The following is a 15,394-nucleotide window of genomic DNA, read 5'->3' on the forward strand; positions in this document are numbered from 1 at the left end:
CCCTTAATAATGTCGCTTTGAAAAACTGTCACCTGTTTTCTGTTGTTTTTCCACTTAGACTTGATTCCCATGGAATCTTATGTACCAATTTCCTGAGTTTGCTAAAGTCAGCCTTCTTGAAATCCATTGTCTTTATTTTGCTGTTCTCCCTCCTACCATTCCTTAGAATCATGAACTCTATACTTTCATGATAACTTTCACCCAAGCTGCCTTTCACTTTTAAATTCTCAACCAGTTCCTCCCTATTTGTCAAAATCAAATCTAGATGTAAATGTAAATATTCATGAATACTTTCTCTAGCCTGCTTCTGAATATTTACAGTCAGGATATAGGCGCTTCCAAGGCTGCCTTCAGGAGACTAGTCCATGTTCTAACTCTTTATGAAAACTTTCCTAATCTCAGCTTATTAATTTCCCCTTAAGGAATTTCTTCTCATTATTCATCATTCTCCTTGCCTTCACCATCCTGAACAGGAGGACTGGTTGGTCCATCAACACCTACTAGCCAAGATGGGCAGGGATTCAACCTTGTTCTGGGTGTCCCTAAACCTGGCTGCCAGAAGCTGGGACTTGATGACAGGGGAAGGATCACTTGATAAATTGCCCTGTTCTGTTCATTCCCCCTGAAGCATCTGGCACCAGCCACTGTCAGAAGACAGGATACTGGCTAGTTGGACCATTGGTCTGACCCATTTTGGCCATTCTTACAGGTGTTTGCCTTTCTCAACCCTGATACCTTTCAGAAATCTATAAGGCTTTCATCATGTCACTTCTTCCTATCCTCTTTTCCCATCAATACACATGCAGTTCTCTTCTTCTATCTGCATATGTCAAGCCGCTGTGAGGATGTATTTCTTGTATTGTATCCATCAGCTGCAAAGAGGCTGCGTCAGCAATAGCAAGTAGGACAAGCTAGTGCACAGCACAGGAGAGCTCTACTGCTTCATATATTGCAGGTCTCAGTACTCTAAAGCAGTGATGGGCCTATGTTGCAAAGTTTGCATGCAGATCCAGATGTTCCTATAGTTTGAGGGTTGTTTGGATGTGGGCTCATGGTACAGGCCCCATCTTTACCTCTGACAGCTGTTGCCTCAACCTTCTGCATTGTTCAGGCAACTGCAAGCTCAAAAAGCACCCTCTGATATCTGTAATGAAATCCAATGGTTTTGCATTTTCAGATATTTGACAGACTTTGAACGGAGAATTTAAAATCCTTATTATGTATATCAGGTTACAATACAACATGATGGTTTCTGGAGTAAGAGTTAATTCAGGAGTGGAAGCTGAACATCCATCAATTCTGTGCATTTCATATATTAGCAGAACAGATGCTGAAGAACCATAACTGTTTTGCATTAAAACAAACAATCTATATTTCTGAGGTTTTGGAGTTTATCCACTGTAAAATGGAGCTCTACTTCAGAGGGTTAGATTTTCCCAATACAGGAAACACAATAAATGCTAGAGAATTGGGATTTTTTCCCTCACTACTTTACACATTTAGGCAAAGCTTTTTATAAATTCTATATCTGACACTGTTTATATTTCTTGACATTCTCTTGAGTTTTTTTGTCTTAATTTGAAAATACTTAGGGACCAAAAGGTAAATCCAGCCCTAGAATAAAAGCAGGTAAACTTCCATTAAGTTAATGGAGTAGGACCTGCATATGCCAGGGATGAATTTTGCCCTATTATAACCCATTAAATTATTAATATGTAGAGAGAAAGTACTTACCTTCTCTTGGATTGAAAAATAAGAGCATGAACTGCACTTTGGCTGGGATATGACTTTTACTATACTGTGCTCTACCAGGTGGGTGATTATTAGTTGAGAAATTGTGAGTAAAAGCTATGAATAGAGGTTATGAGGTAGCAGAAAGAGACAATGCATCCGATGAAGTGAGCTGTAGCTCATGAAAGCTTATGCTCAAATAAATTTGTTAGTTTCTCAGGTGCCACAAGTACTCCTTTTCTTTTTGCGAATACAGACTAACTTCGGCTGCTACTCTGAAACCTATCAGAAAGAGATTATTGTTTTCATGGTACAGTTAGGTTGGGGTTGCACTCAACACTCTTAGAAGCCCTTCTTTTATCTAGCAAGCAAATAAAAAGAGTGCTGATGTTCCTATTACAAATACTGCCTCTAAAAGCAGTCCTGCAACCACTTAAATTACTTGAAACAAGACTGAGGCAAGCCGTAACTCTTGGCCTGGATGTAGAATGGGTTCGTTAATACAATGTTAATTTCAGTGGTCTCAGAGTTTATCATATTTTTCTTTGTCTGTTAAGTTCAATAGTTTCCTTGTATTTTTTTAAGTTTACTTTAGTTCCTGATCATCATTTACTGAAATCCCCTGCTCTAACCTTTCTCCAGCATCAGCCTATTTCTCTACAGCATGCTCGAGAAGCAGGGTTTGCATTTTTAAGCAGTTTAGCAGTAAGTGGTTTTATATCATTAATGGGATCTGAGCAATCTTCATGAAACCTGACAAGTTTACCAGTTTTATTCACATGGATTTGGGTGGATCAAATACCCCCATAGTATATCCAGTTTCCTCCCAATAACTGTAATCCACTGTTCCATTCTCCTAAAGAGCCAGCCTGTCCCATTCCCACCACGCTACTGTGTTTTCCCAATCATTCCACTACTCCGAACTGGACATCAGTTAAAGAAGCAGTGAAGTGCCTGGAGAAATGTAATAAATTAGCATTTAGAGGAGCAGACTAAGATCACAGAGCAGAGCTACAAAAGACATATTTATGTATAGAATTAAACTTCCTTACAGAATACCGAAAGAAAAGTCTGTTCTCCAAGACCAGATGCCCACTCCGATAATTACTGCCTACCCCTCTTGCAGGCTTTGGTCCTTTAGGTAATTACAAGACTATCACACTCAGTCTCTTCAGAGAGAAACAATTTTCCACCACGACTGACCAGAGATGGATTTTAACCAGTTGCACAGAGCTGAGCAACTCTGTGTCCAATCCCCTCCGATTGTACAATTGGAACTGGAAGAGGAGAATGACAATGGAGGAAAAGATTTGAGCTATAATTATAATTTGCCAATTGATTTTATTTATTTCTAGAGATCAGTTTCTTGTCCTGAGAGGACGAATAAACTGAAACAAGTCCAGTAAATTAAGTGAAACTAATGAATAGGGAAAAAAGTGAATTATTGCATTTTATTAGGAGAGGGAATTTGCTTTTGACAAACATAAGTACTGTTTAACTTATTCTACTTTGTAATACTGTACAAGTGTTAAGTTGTCCCCTCTACTGTGATTAACAGTATAGTATTTTTATCATATTTAGACCTGTCTAGCACTTGTCAGTAAGGGTAGACTATTTTTTTTAAGATTTGTTATTTAAAGAGTTATATTTATACAACTTTAAAACAAAATAACATATCTTAATACAAAGAATACGCAAGAAATAATCTTTACCCATTAGGAACTTTTGAAGGAAACGGATTTGATAGTTCTTTTAAAATTATTCTGTAGAAATGTGTGTGCAGTTAAAACACAGGAGCCAAAACAAGCTGTTCTTCTGTAACGTGTTTTCTGGGAAAGAAAAACTCAGTTTTGGAACAGTATCAGAGGAGAAGCTTGCTCCAATAGTTTTTGCATCACTACCCAAAGTACTGCTGTAGGTCTAAAATGAGGAGCTTTTAGAATCTGGAAAAAAAATTGGCAAACTAGAGAAACAGGAAATTTGGGAAGATAGGAAGGATTGCAAGTTAGACTGAAAGTGTTTAGGGGCAAGAACCTCTATGGCTGTACAATACATGGTACAGCCAGAACCTGAGCTCAATTGGGGTCTTTCGGTGCTACTATAATATAAACAATAAATAGTTTGAGTAGATGCCTTTCCTAACTTGATTTGAAACATGTTCAAAAGACTGGACAGAGTCCAAACTCTTCCCCTTCTTGGGGATTGGCTTTACTAATAAAGAAATTAACATTACATTCATCATGGTCTTCTCTTGCAGGCTTGGCTGTTTCTAGGGTCCCTCCTTTCTTCTTGCGCAGCCCAAGTACGCTAGATCTTCTCTCCCTCCAGCTTGCTAGTATCTCCTCCTTTATATCTGAAAGAAGTTACAAGTGAGCCTTAGTGAGTCAGGAGAATGCACTTAACCCTTTCCCAGCAGAGTCACCCCTGCTAACAGGGTGGGATATTTCAGGCTAACATTGTCAGTAAAATCCAGATATACACAACACAGCAAGTAATATGAACACAAAATAAATGATAAAACTTTTTAAAGAAAGCTTTCCCCAGCCATAATTACAGCTCATATTGAAATAAGCTGCTTGCACTGTCATCTTAAATTAGTTTGCATTTTAGTACAAGAAGCTATATAATGAACACAGATGGAATTGACTTCACCTTAAGGCAGGAACATCTAGATAATGTTATCATAGCTTAAGGCTTGTTGAGAAATTTGCTTAAGAGAAAAAAAGCTTTGTAGGAAGATTTAGTTTGTTCTGTCTTGCTACTCAACAAGTCACCAGAAAGCAAAAGGAGTACAAGAATTAGGGCACCAATTCACTTTCCAAAATTACCTCTCTGAAAGTGCAGGCTCTTGCCTATTAATGATGCTGCTCTAAATTAACCCCAGGAGTTGGGTGGTTGTTCCACTCAGAAAGATTAAACTGTATCTCAACAAGCTAGTCACATGTTGCTCTATCACCTAACCTCAGCAATAGTGCCGAGATATTGAAAGGCAACAACAAAATGAGTCATTTTCTAATCCCTTGCTCGACTTTACAAGCGATTTGCACCCAATGAGCCTTTTAAAAAAGGGACCAATTTGTGACACGAGTTAACTGTAAAAGAACAGTAGAAACACAGTTGCTCCAGCTTTGCTAAGTCAAAGATGCCATTTTCATAGCTACTAAGGAGGCTGGTTCTTATAAAGTACGTTCTAGGCAACGGTGTATTGTACCATGCTGGATTTCACTGTAAGCTCTAGAAAAGTGCATTTTCTACCAGGGCAATCTCTGAAAGAGGTAGTACATTTAAAGATTGTTCTAACACAGTTTAACCATATTTCTGGGAGTGCTAAAACACCATTCTATAATATGTTTAAGCTTGTCCACAGAGGCAAATGCTGTAGAAGCCATGTGACTTAAAATATGGTCAAAATGTGTTGAAGTAATTCATATTTGTGATGTAGATGAGGGACCTTTCTCCAGGGAGGCAAGTCAGACAGGACACTGGACTTGGACTCAGGAAGGCTGGGTTCAACTCCTTACTCAGTGGCATGCTTCCTATGTGACCATTAGCAAATTAACATTTAATCTCTCTACATCAATTTTCCCATCTACAGAATGGGGATAATACTTCCCTACTTCAGTGGGTACATGAGTGCTAGGCTAGCATACCAATCCACTAGAACACAACATGATCACGTAGGAGGGCAGGCGTCAATGCAGTGCTCTGTTAGGAAGTGGTCTACGCTACAAGAAAGTTTTAGAACCGCAATTAAACCTGTTTTTTTAATACAGAGCTTCAAGCACTGCCCTCAGGAGACCTCCATAGATTCTAGCTGTTCTTATGCAGTTTAAAAAAAAAAAAAAAGACATACTTCAGTTAAGAACAGAGGCAAGTGTGCTTAAATTATTAATGTTTACTTGCTGCAGACCACTGGATAATTAGGAAATGAAAGCTTTGCATATTTTCAAGGCTCTTACTGTGCAGCCCTAATGGCTGAGAGTCCACTTGTACCGAACAAAAATCTGAATCATTCCATTATACCTCAATTGCTTTTCAGGCAAATATCTCCAACTACCCTTTCAATTATTTGTTTGACGGTACAAATCAGTATAGATCCGACTGGGGTGAAAGACATGGACTCAAGATCTGGACTGACTTTGTGCATCTGCCACAGACAGCCTTCATATTTTGAAGTGCTCAGATATAACAGTACCCACTGCCATAGGATAGCTTATAAACAACACAGAAGTCAATTTTCAGTGGGTTTAAGAGGTTCTCTCAAATTCAGAGACTATCTGAAAATGTCAGCTGTAGCATCAAAGAACATGGTCAAAGCATCTTTTCCTAATTTTTTTTAAATCCCTTGTTTACAACAACTTTCCATAAAATGTAATCACGCTTTTCCTCTACAGCTTGTAGGGCAAAAATGTAGCTGGAAACCTATGGCAGCTCACTGACTGAGGGGAGTTTCCATTAAAAGCTGCAAAGGTAAATTAATGGAGGAGGGAAGATTTGAAATTAAGAGGTAGGATGTCTGTGTAGATTCCACCACGTTTGGCTGAGCAATGAACCTTCTTTAGGCATAGGATTTACCCTAGTAATTCGGATCTGTTCGACCCACAATCCAGAAGTAGTTCTGCAGCTTATCGAGTGAGATTTTCCATTCTTAGACTTGCATCCTTTCTCCAGATAAATTGCCCCATGTACTTTTTCGTTTAAAAATAATTATGCTCATGACAAACAGAAAATAGATTTTCTGGACTGTTAGAAATAACGAAACTAATGTTTGTAAAGTAACATGTATTGTTATATGTCAAAACATTGCTTCTACCTCTGTTTTTAAGACTGCTTTGGAACAAATGAGATGTAATATGTGGTTCCACGGGTTTTCCATTGTGAAAACCATTACCGTTTAGAGCTGGTTTCTTTTGCAGTCATTAATGAATAATGACAATAATAATAATAATCTTCAAAGCTCACAATGCTAGAACCAACCTTTCCTCTGAGCTTATAATTAAGATGTCAGAATTAATTTGTCTCAGAAAGTTGAGATTTTTTTCTGATTGATTCTAAACTCAATTTTATAGATATCAATCCTCAGCTCTTCTACATTAGCTGTACAGCTAATCTTCACCATAAAGAACAAAGCATTGGAGTGGAAACAAGGATCTGTTTGTTCTTTTGATTTATGTAGTTGTCAATCTGAAAATGTCAGACCTTTAAAAAAATCATTCTTGTTAAAAGAAAAAATCTGCAATCAACAAGGACACAAAGAACCTCCACTTTCTTAGACACGTTAAATGATTTTGTTGCAGACTAAAAGAATACGGTTGCACACTTTCTACTCTCCTCTTATGAGCACTTGCATTCTACTTAAAACTACTCATGTAATAGCCTTAACTTAATTGCAGCCATGAACCCTTTTCATTGTAAATACTGTGCAATCACATTCTTATGCGCCTGTACTTCTGCTAATCTCAGTCATTTGATTTCCCTGGGTGATCCTGAAAGGTTACTAGCTCTTTCTTACACATTTATTAAGGAAATGACTTTTGTTGTATAATGCTGGAAAAAACAAACTCTCTTTATACCATAAAATCCTGACTATGAATCAGACTTCATAGAAAAACTCCATCTCTGCTCCTTCACCATTCTGGGTCAATTGTTCATCAGTGAATTTTTTCCTCTAGAATTTGGAATTCATCTCAACATTCACTCCTTCAAACAGTGCAGACTACTGCACTCTGAACACTTCTAACTAAGCCTCTGTCCTTTTCAGAGTGGGGAGCTTTCATTCACAGTTTCTTTATTCTGTCAAATATGAGGTCCCAAATGACATGACATATCACAATTTATGTTCTTAATATCAGAGCTAAAGAAAATTCCCTGTGAGCAGTGTTAACCAAACAACCAATTACTGTCATTTTCCTTTGTCCAAATGTTTTTCTAGCTAGACCTTAAAACACTCCATGAACGGGACAAATGTTACTATAGCCATACAGGTATACAATGAGTTTTGGATCAGCCCCTGTGAAGTCAAAGGGAGTTCAGGACCACATAGCTAGTCAATGGCAGAACTATGAGTTCCTGGATCCCTTTCTGTTGCTCAGTCCACTAAAACAAGACAAAAAAATGAGACAAGCAGATGGAGAAAGAGACAGACCTAACTGATCTGATCTACCAAAGGAGTCCATGCACACAACTGAGAAAACTTAACAGTTGACACATAAAAATCCACTTGCCCATCTAAAACTCAAAGCCAAGGGTATTTCTGCCATGTTGTTGTAGCTGTGTTGGTCCCAGGATTCTAGAGACACAAGTTGTGTAAGCTCAAAAGTTTGTCTCTTCCACCAGAAGAAGTTGGTCCTCACTCATCTTGTCTCTCCAAGGGCATTTTTAAGCATTTGGTTCTGGATTTGTTCAGTGCTTAAATGTCTTTTAAGAGACCCAACAATTTAACATTTCAAAATCCCTTCTCCCTGCCGCATTCAATGCTTGTTTTCAAAGTAATGTAAAGATCAAAATGGAAGCCCATAATTTTGCTAAGGTCAGGAAGGCTGACCCAGTGGTTACAAGTCCATAAGAAAAGAGAAGGTCAGCTATTGAACGGATACTCTGCGAGCATTGGTTTGCTTGGATAATCTAATGCGGCGCGCGAGGGGAAGCAGTAACTCATGGACAGAAGAACATGAAGGCAGACCACTATAACTAAGGACATATCTCCACAGCATGACTAGACAGACACAGAAGAAACCTAATATGTATCTACATGCACGCACCTTTCCTATCATGGCAAACGTGTGAAATGTGCTCCAAGGAAAAAGGCAGCTCTGAGATTACATTTTAACATATCTCTCTTCGTACACCACAGTCACGCTGTCAGTCTTGCTGGGAGGGAAAGAGACAAGCAACTATGTAAACCCAAAGCACAGCCGAGTCCTGGGTCAACGATACTCTTTGAATAGGAAATGCTTTTGTGTTGTAATGTCTTTCCTTAGCTGGAATCTAGCATGCACTTTCCAGGTAGGTCCCTTTGTCTAATCTAGATGGGTTGACTAGTCCCCACCCCACCCAACAGCCTCATGCTGCTGCTAACAGATCAACCCTTAAGAGCATCATCCAGGCTACTACTCTCCATTGCAGAGGCAGCAGCCAAATCTTGCTCACTTCAGCCACTCATCCCTGCAGGACCATGCCTAGCCTCCAGTGACAGCTGCCATCCAGCTTCCCAGCCTCTCCTCATTAACACTCCCTGCTGTGTCCTTTACGGTCTTTCAACTTCTTGCTTCCCATTCGTCCTACCTTTTGGCCCCAGTTAGACAGTGACCGAGCAGCGCCATTCTCATGACTCCAGCTGTGCCTCTGCAAGCCTTACGAGTCTGGGCTGAGCACAGGCCACTAGGATCACATATCTGTAATGTGGCCAGATGATTTTTAAACCTGAATCCCTGGAGGGAGCAGGATACATCACCTTCAGTATGTTTTTTAATTATAGTTGATGGAAAAATCTTGTGCCATTAAAGACTGAATTTATTATATGGACGTCCAAACACCAAAGTAACCTAATTCCTTCAATCTACTTTCTGCTGTCTCATACCCTGTGGGAATGTGGCAAGATATTACCCGTCTAGGCAAGTCTAGTTGTACCTAGGCTCAAGCAGACCAGATGTGAGCAGACAGAGTGCTTAAGGAACAATTCCCATTTACCAAAAGAGCTTTTGAAATCAGCTCCCCAAGCTCATCCCCCTCATGTGAAAACAAGTGTTAAGAGGATAGGATGCATTCTGCATTGTAAGACATTAGGAGGAGCTGTCAGTGTTTCACTGGATGGCAAAGACATTGTAATCTTTTTGTGGAGATAAGCAGCTTACTGAAAATGGTAGAGAGAAAGTACTGTATGTGCAGACAGACAGAGAAACAGACGTGTATGTTATACGTAAGAAGCAACCTGAACAAAGATAGAGAACAACCAGCACTCCAAAAGGAACAACTGTGCCTAGATAGGAGAGAATGTCTATCTCTAGCCCTGCAGTTGTTACTTGCTCACTAAAAATATTTTTGGTGGACAGGTATCAGTGATCATTGCAAAGGGCAGGAAAGTAACCTGACAACCTTGCAAGGCTGTGAAGCAAAGAGCTGAGTTGTTGAGCACGGCTCAGCAGGATCTGGAGACCTCAGGAGGCTGATAGGCTTATGTTGAAAATACAAAATTAACCCCTCTTGGGAGGCCGACAGGCAGGTGATATGCATTAGGGACCAATTTTAATTCCCTGCACCGAGTACAAGTAACTGGCCTGAGTTATGAAGATCTCCCCTTCCCTGGCTGTGGTGCAGCAGCAGAGCTAAGACTGGGAACCTCCCATTCTTTCAGAGGTAATAGCTGGTGGACCAGGCTGTACATGACTGCTGCACATTCCAGTAACGGTCAGCTCTCTATGGAATGGTGCACAGGGAGCCTCTGGCTAGCTCCCAGAATCTGCCTGCATTGAAAACCCCTGCACCCAGGTCTGTGATGGGGAGGGAACAATGGGATTTGGTTCCTAACCTTCTGCCTTTAAATTTAACAGATTCCTGTTCTAAATTTTATATTCTGCGAAAAATAAGCTCCCCAGGGCAATTCTTCCTTTTTCAAGAAATGGAAACCCACTAAAATCAGAGCTGTGAAATTCAGGTTTGGAAAAAAAATTTAAAACCAACTTAAAGCTAAAGTCTGGGATACTTGCGCTGCTTGGGACTCATCTCTCCCAGACAAGTTGAATTCTCAGACATTTCAAGCTAGCTATGAAAACAATCAAGTTATTTACAGAGTGGCCACTGGAAGATCCCTGCTAGAAAAAAGCTGGATCCAAACACTGAATCTTCAGGACTGAAATTCACAGCTGTTTACAGGGACAGCATGAGGCCTGCGCTCCACTTATGTCCTCAAAATAAAGCTGGAATGGTGCCAGGCCTCAGGTTAGGCCTCAGCACAGGGGTGCATTTCACCCTTAAATGCATTAAAAAGCCCCAGTAAGAGATCATAGAATCATAGAATATCAGGGTTGGAAGGGACCTCAGGAGGTCATCTAGTCCAACCCCCTGCTCAAAGCAGGACCGATCCCCAATTAAATCATCCCAGCCAGGGCTTCGTCAAGCCTGACCTTAAAAACTTCTAAGGAAGGAGAACAAACACAAGCCACACGCCGGGGGGGGGGAGGGGGGCAGGGTAGGGGAGTATATCTCAAAGGATGTCCTTAGCAAATCAAATATTCATGTCATCTTACTTCTTCGTGTGTGTTTTTATTACTAACAGATTTTCAGCTGATAACATACCACGTAATAAATTATTTAACCTAACTTACTAACTTCTACTCCTTAATTTTTCCAGTACACTAACATACTTCTGACGTTTATAAACAGAGTACTTTAGCCTGCCTCTGCATTTGGGTTGCTGCCTACTAAAAGGAATCTCTCTGTTGTCTCTGGGAGGCAAAGGTGAGACTCACCCAGCTCAGAGTGTAGTGCAATTGATAATTTGCCCTTTCAGGTTCTTGCCTGGAATGAAAATGATGGAAGATTCTCTCTCCAGGAGCTTGTTAGCCTCTGGTACAAAGGAAGTTAAACAATGAAAAGACGTACAGACCGGTGATTAGAGGCAGGACTCCCAGGTTCTATTCCCAGCTCACCCATCCTTTATGTAGATTTGCTCTGTTTTCACTGTGAACCACTGGGGCAGGGACCTCTTAGGAGTTTAAACTACCAGACATGTTTCTGGCACCACCACCACAATAAATCCCTCTTTCTGTCTCCTGATATGTGCGATGAGACTAGCAATTATCTTTGTACCTCACAGGGGGGTTGTGACGCTTAATTAACTCATGTCTTTAAATGCTTTGTGCTCTCAAAGTGCAATGTATTTAATTCAAATGTTAGCGCATCGTTACTATATACTTATTATTATTTATTTGTACTGTAGCAGTGCCCAGATGCCCAGAGGAGAGCAGGGCCCCATTGTTTTGGTATTACACAGACACAGAGTGAGAAACAGCCCCTGCCCTGAAGAGCTTTTAGTTTAAATAGACAAAACAGAAGCAGAGAGAGAGGAAGGGACTTGCCCAAGGTCACACACCAGGTCACTGGCAGAACTGGGAACAGAATCTCGGTCCCATGAGACCTAAGCCAATGCCCTGTCCACCAAACCAACTGGCTTCCTTCATATAGAATTAAATTCCATCCCTCATACCAAGCGAATATAAGCAGAGGATGAACAAACAGAGGAAGAAATAGCCTCCAACATGCTACCCTTGGATACTAGTACAGCAGTCCCAGTCCCACCCCATGGCCCTACTCTGTAAGAAAGAAATTCCAGCGGGTTCATGTAGCAATTTCTGCCCTCCCACCTTGATTCTCATGAGGCAGAGAATACATGCAGAGCTGAGCTCGGTGACACACAGGGAGTATGGACCACTGCCTCTCCATGTGTGCTCTGCAGCTTTTGCTTCGCCCCTTCATGCCGCATTACTTCTGTGGTTTCATTGCATCTGGGACTGTGTGTGACCATAGAGAAGCATGCAGGATTTGCCCTGTTAGCACATGGAAGGGGAGGATGCAGGAGATCAGCAATGAAAAGAAAATAATAAACGCAAGCTAAAACTACTAGGTATCCTGTGGAAGAGGGACTGGCCCATCATGTCCTGCAGGTCCTCAGCTGGTGCTAACGTGTGCTGCAGGAAAGAAGGGGGCTCCTGGAATGCACTAAAAAGCACTTGCTAACCAAGGCAGACCAGGAGCAGAAGCATGGCAGGGGGGCCAGAGCATTCCTGTTCATCCGGCTGTACCTCTGAGCTGCTGTGTGACCTTAGGGAAGTCTCTTCACTTCTTTGTCCCTGTTTCCCCTCCCAGCCTTCACCCATCTTGTCTATGACTGTAAACCCTTCAGGGCAGGGACTGTTTTTTGCTATGTGGTGTCAGCTTCCTGCAGCACCTAGCACAACGGGGCCCCAATCTTGGCTGCAGCCTCTCAGTGCTACAGTAATAGAAACCCCAATGAAAACTCACCCTTGATCACACAAGAGAGCCCTGAGGAGTGCTGCTGTGAGGCAGCGAAACTGTGTCAGTGTCAACGAGCTGCAGAATGCTAAGCGGGCGTTTGAGGCCTCATGCAAACCATGAATGTCTAATTCTACCCTCTGAAGAACCACACCGGGCTTAAAGCTACAGTGGCCACTTGGAGATGGTGGTGTACACAGCTGATCCAAGGTCCCTGGGTATTATTCTAGCCCCAGGAAGATCAGGGTCAGAGGTGCTCTTGGAACTCTCCAGCTGGCAGGTTTGGTAGCTTTCCCAAAGCAGGAGCTGGCAAGGAGAGACAAGGGCTGCTCTTTACCCATAGAAAAGAGCCCAAATGGAACGAGGGATCTAATTGCTTCCCTCAGGAGACTAGACCCATCTCCCCAGCTAGGGTTTCTGGTAATAGAGCTCTTTACCACCCTGAGGTGCATTGCAAATATTCACCCGCCCTCAGCCCTGTGAAACAAGCAGGTTTCATCATCCCCATTTTGCAGACAGGACAACTAAGGTGCAGAGAGGTGCAGCGACTTGCCCCGGGCAGTGCAGTGAATCAGAGAGCGTGCCAGGACTGCAAGCACCAACCCTGCACTTAAACCCTCAGCTCCTCCGATCACTTCCTATCAGCCAAGGACAACAACAAACTGGTGCACATGGAGATGGTGAAGTATGTGCCTAGCCTGCCACCTACAGGAGATAGCCCTGGCCATGAATTGAGCCTCTGGGGCCATGGAATGAGCCAGCTGCCCCTAGCACCCCCCCACACACACACCTTGCTTCATTACCATGGGTAGGGCCTGAGAGGTAAATGGTTTCCAATCAGGCACCTCTAGCTGTGCAAACTGTATCTTAGGCAGCTCACCCCTCCAACCCTGCCTGGATTTTGCAGGAAGTTTTTAAACTCAGCAGTATTTCTGCAGTGGAATCTACAGCTATAAAAAACAAACATTTAAATGACACCACCCTCTCACAGCTCGATGCCAAAGTCTGTGTCAGACACCAACCTTCTGCAAGGAATCCAGCTGAGTCACAAGCAGCCTGGCCCTGCCTTGTTCTGAATCCATACAGCATTTCAGTCCCCGGCACAGGAACCCACTCTCCATACATATCCCTGCTCCACCACGGTTTCCATCACCCCAATTTTCCATTCTTTTGCTTTAAAGAGGCACTTGCAACATTTTCCCCTCCTCTGGAAGGGAAACCCTATTGTTGTGAAGAGTATAGCTGCACCATTCTAGTGAAGTCAAATGATGATGGGGCATAAGCAAGACCCTGCATTCCACAGCTCTCAAATATGAGGACAACCTGTTTTCCCCTCAGAGTAGAGCATGGATGGTTCTGACACCTGCAGTTAACAGTCCAGTAAGTGTGCCTGCTAGATTTAACTGACAGCTTCCTCTGACAAGTGTGTGGCTATGGGGCCAATTGGATGAGCAGTTCACCCAAATATGGCGATCAGCTGAACCCTGAGCATATGGGCAAGATTCACCAGCCAGATACCCAGGAAAGAATTCTCTGTAGTAACTCAGATCCCACCCCATCTAACATCCCATCATAGGTGGGATGTTATTTGGGGTCGGGAAGGAGTTTTCCTCCAGGGCAGATTGGAAGAGGCCCTGGGGGTTTTTCACCTTCCTCTGTAGCATGGGGCACGGGTCACTCGCTGGAGGATTCTCTGCACTTTGAAGTCTTTAAATTTGAGGACTTCAAATTATTTGAGGACTTCAATAGCTCAGACATAGGTGAGAGGTTTATTGCAGGAGTGGGTGCGTGAGGTTCTGTGGCCTGCGTTGTGCAGGAGGTCAGACTAGATGATCATAATGGTCCCTTCAGACCTTGACATCTATGAATCTAAGTAATTATACCAAGCACAGACTGCAACATAGGAGGGTTGCCCTCCCTTCTGAGTGCGTCTGGAATATCAAACTGCGGCATCATCATCTAAAGGCGATAATATGTTAAACCTATTGCCTATATCAGAGCTGACTGCTTTAGAATCCTTGCTTATTGAATGCTGCACAGGGATTCCCATTCATAAGCTCTGTAGCTGGTGCTAACAATTGCTCATGCTGTGGCAATTCTAACTCGGAGGTCAGAGTGTCTCTGGACACTTTCAAATTCTGATTCAGTCCTGTGTCATTTTCAGAAGCTTTAAAATGAAAAACAAAACAGTGACATTCCTGCACCACCTTTCATTCTAAAGGATCTCAGAGTGTTTTACAAACTTCACAGAAATATCACTCACCCGTCACTGAATAGCAGCTTCCTTTGGGTTGGCACACAGCAGCCGTTCTGGAATGTGATTGCTCAGAATTAACAACGGATTGTTCATTCTGCAATATCAGAGCGAAAAGTCACTGAGTGGGACAAGAACCTTTATTGGTTAGCTTGCAGCATCGCTGATACTGTAAGAAAGATATCCGTCTTCATTTGCTCCCTACACAGGTCATGCAGGTGAATGAACTCCTTGTGCTTTTGCAAAAGCTGAACAGAAGTTGTAGTACTTGTTCATTCTATTCCAGGCAATGTGGCTCCTACAGACTGAGAATCTGTCACTTAGGAAGATGACACATGGAATGGGGCACAAACGTGTCAGAAACTTGTTTCCAAAAGAGGACGAGGGGGGAACAAAAAA

The 15,394-nt window shown here is 42.1% G+C and overlaps 1 long non-coding RNA gene across 2 annotated transcripts in view; it reads right to left on the reverse strand.

Annotated features, from left to right (window-relative positions):
• The window catches only part of LOC140901156 (uncharacterized), a 29,700-nt gene extending 14,306 nt beyond the window's left edge, over positions 1-15,394 (reverse strand). For both annotated transcript variants that reach the window (XR_012155786.1, XR_012155785.2), the window contains exons 1-2: positions 15,005-15,394; positions 3,965-4,084 (exon numbers count right to left, since the gene is read on the reverse strand). This is a non-coding gene — a long non-coding RNA (uncharacterized LOC140901156). The remainder of the gene's footprint in view (positions 1-3,964; positions 4,085-15,004) is intronic.

This window comes from Lepidochelys kempii, chromosome 21 (assembly GCF_965140285.1).
Source record: "Lepidochelys kempii isolate rLepKem1 chromosome 21, rLepKem1.hap1, whole genome shotgun sequence".
Taxonomy (NCBI): Eukaryota; Metazoa; Chordata; order Testudines; family Cheloniidae; genus Lepidochelys; species Lepidochelys kempii.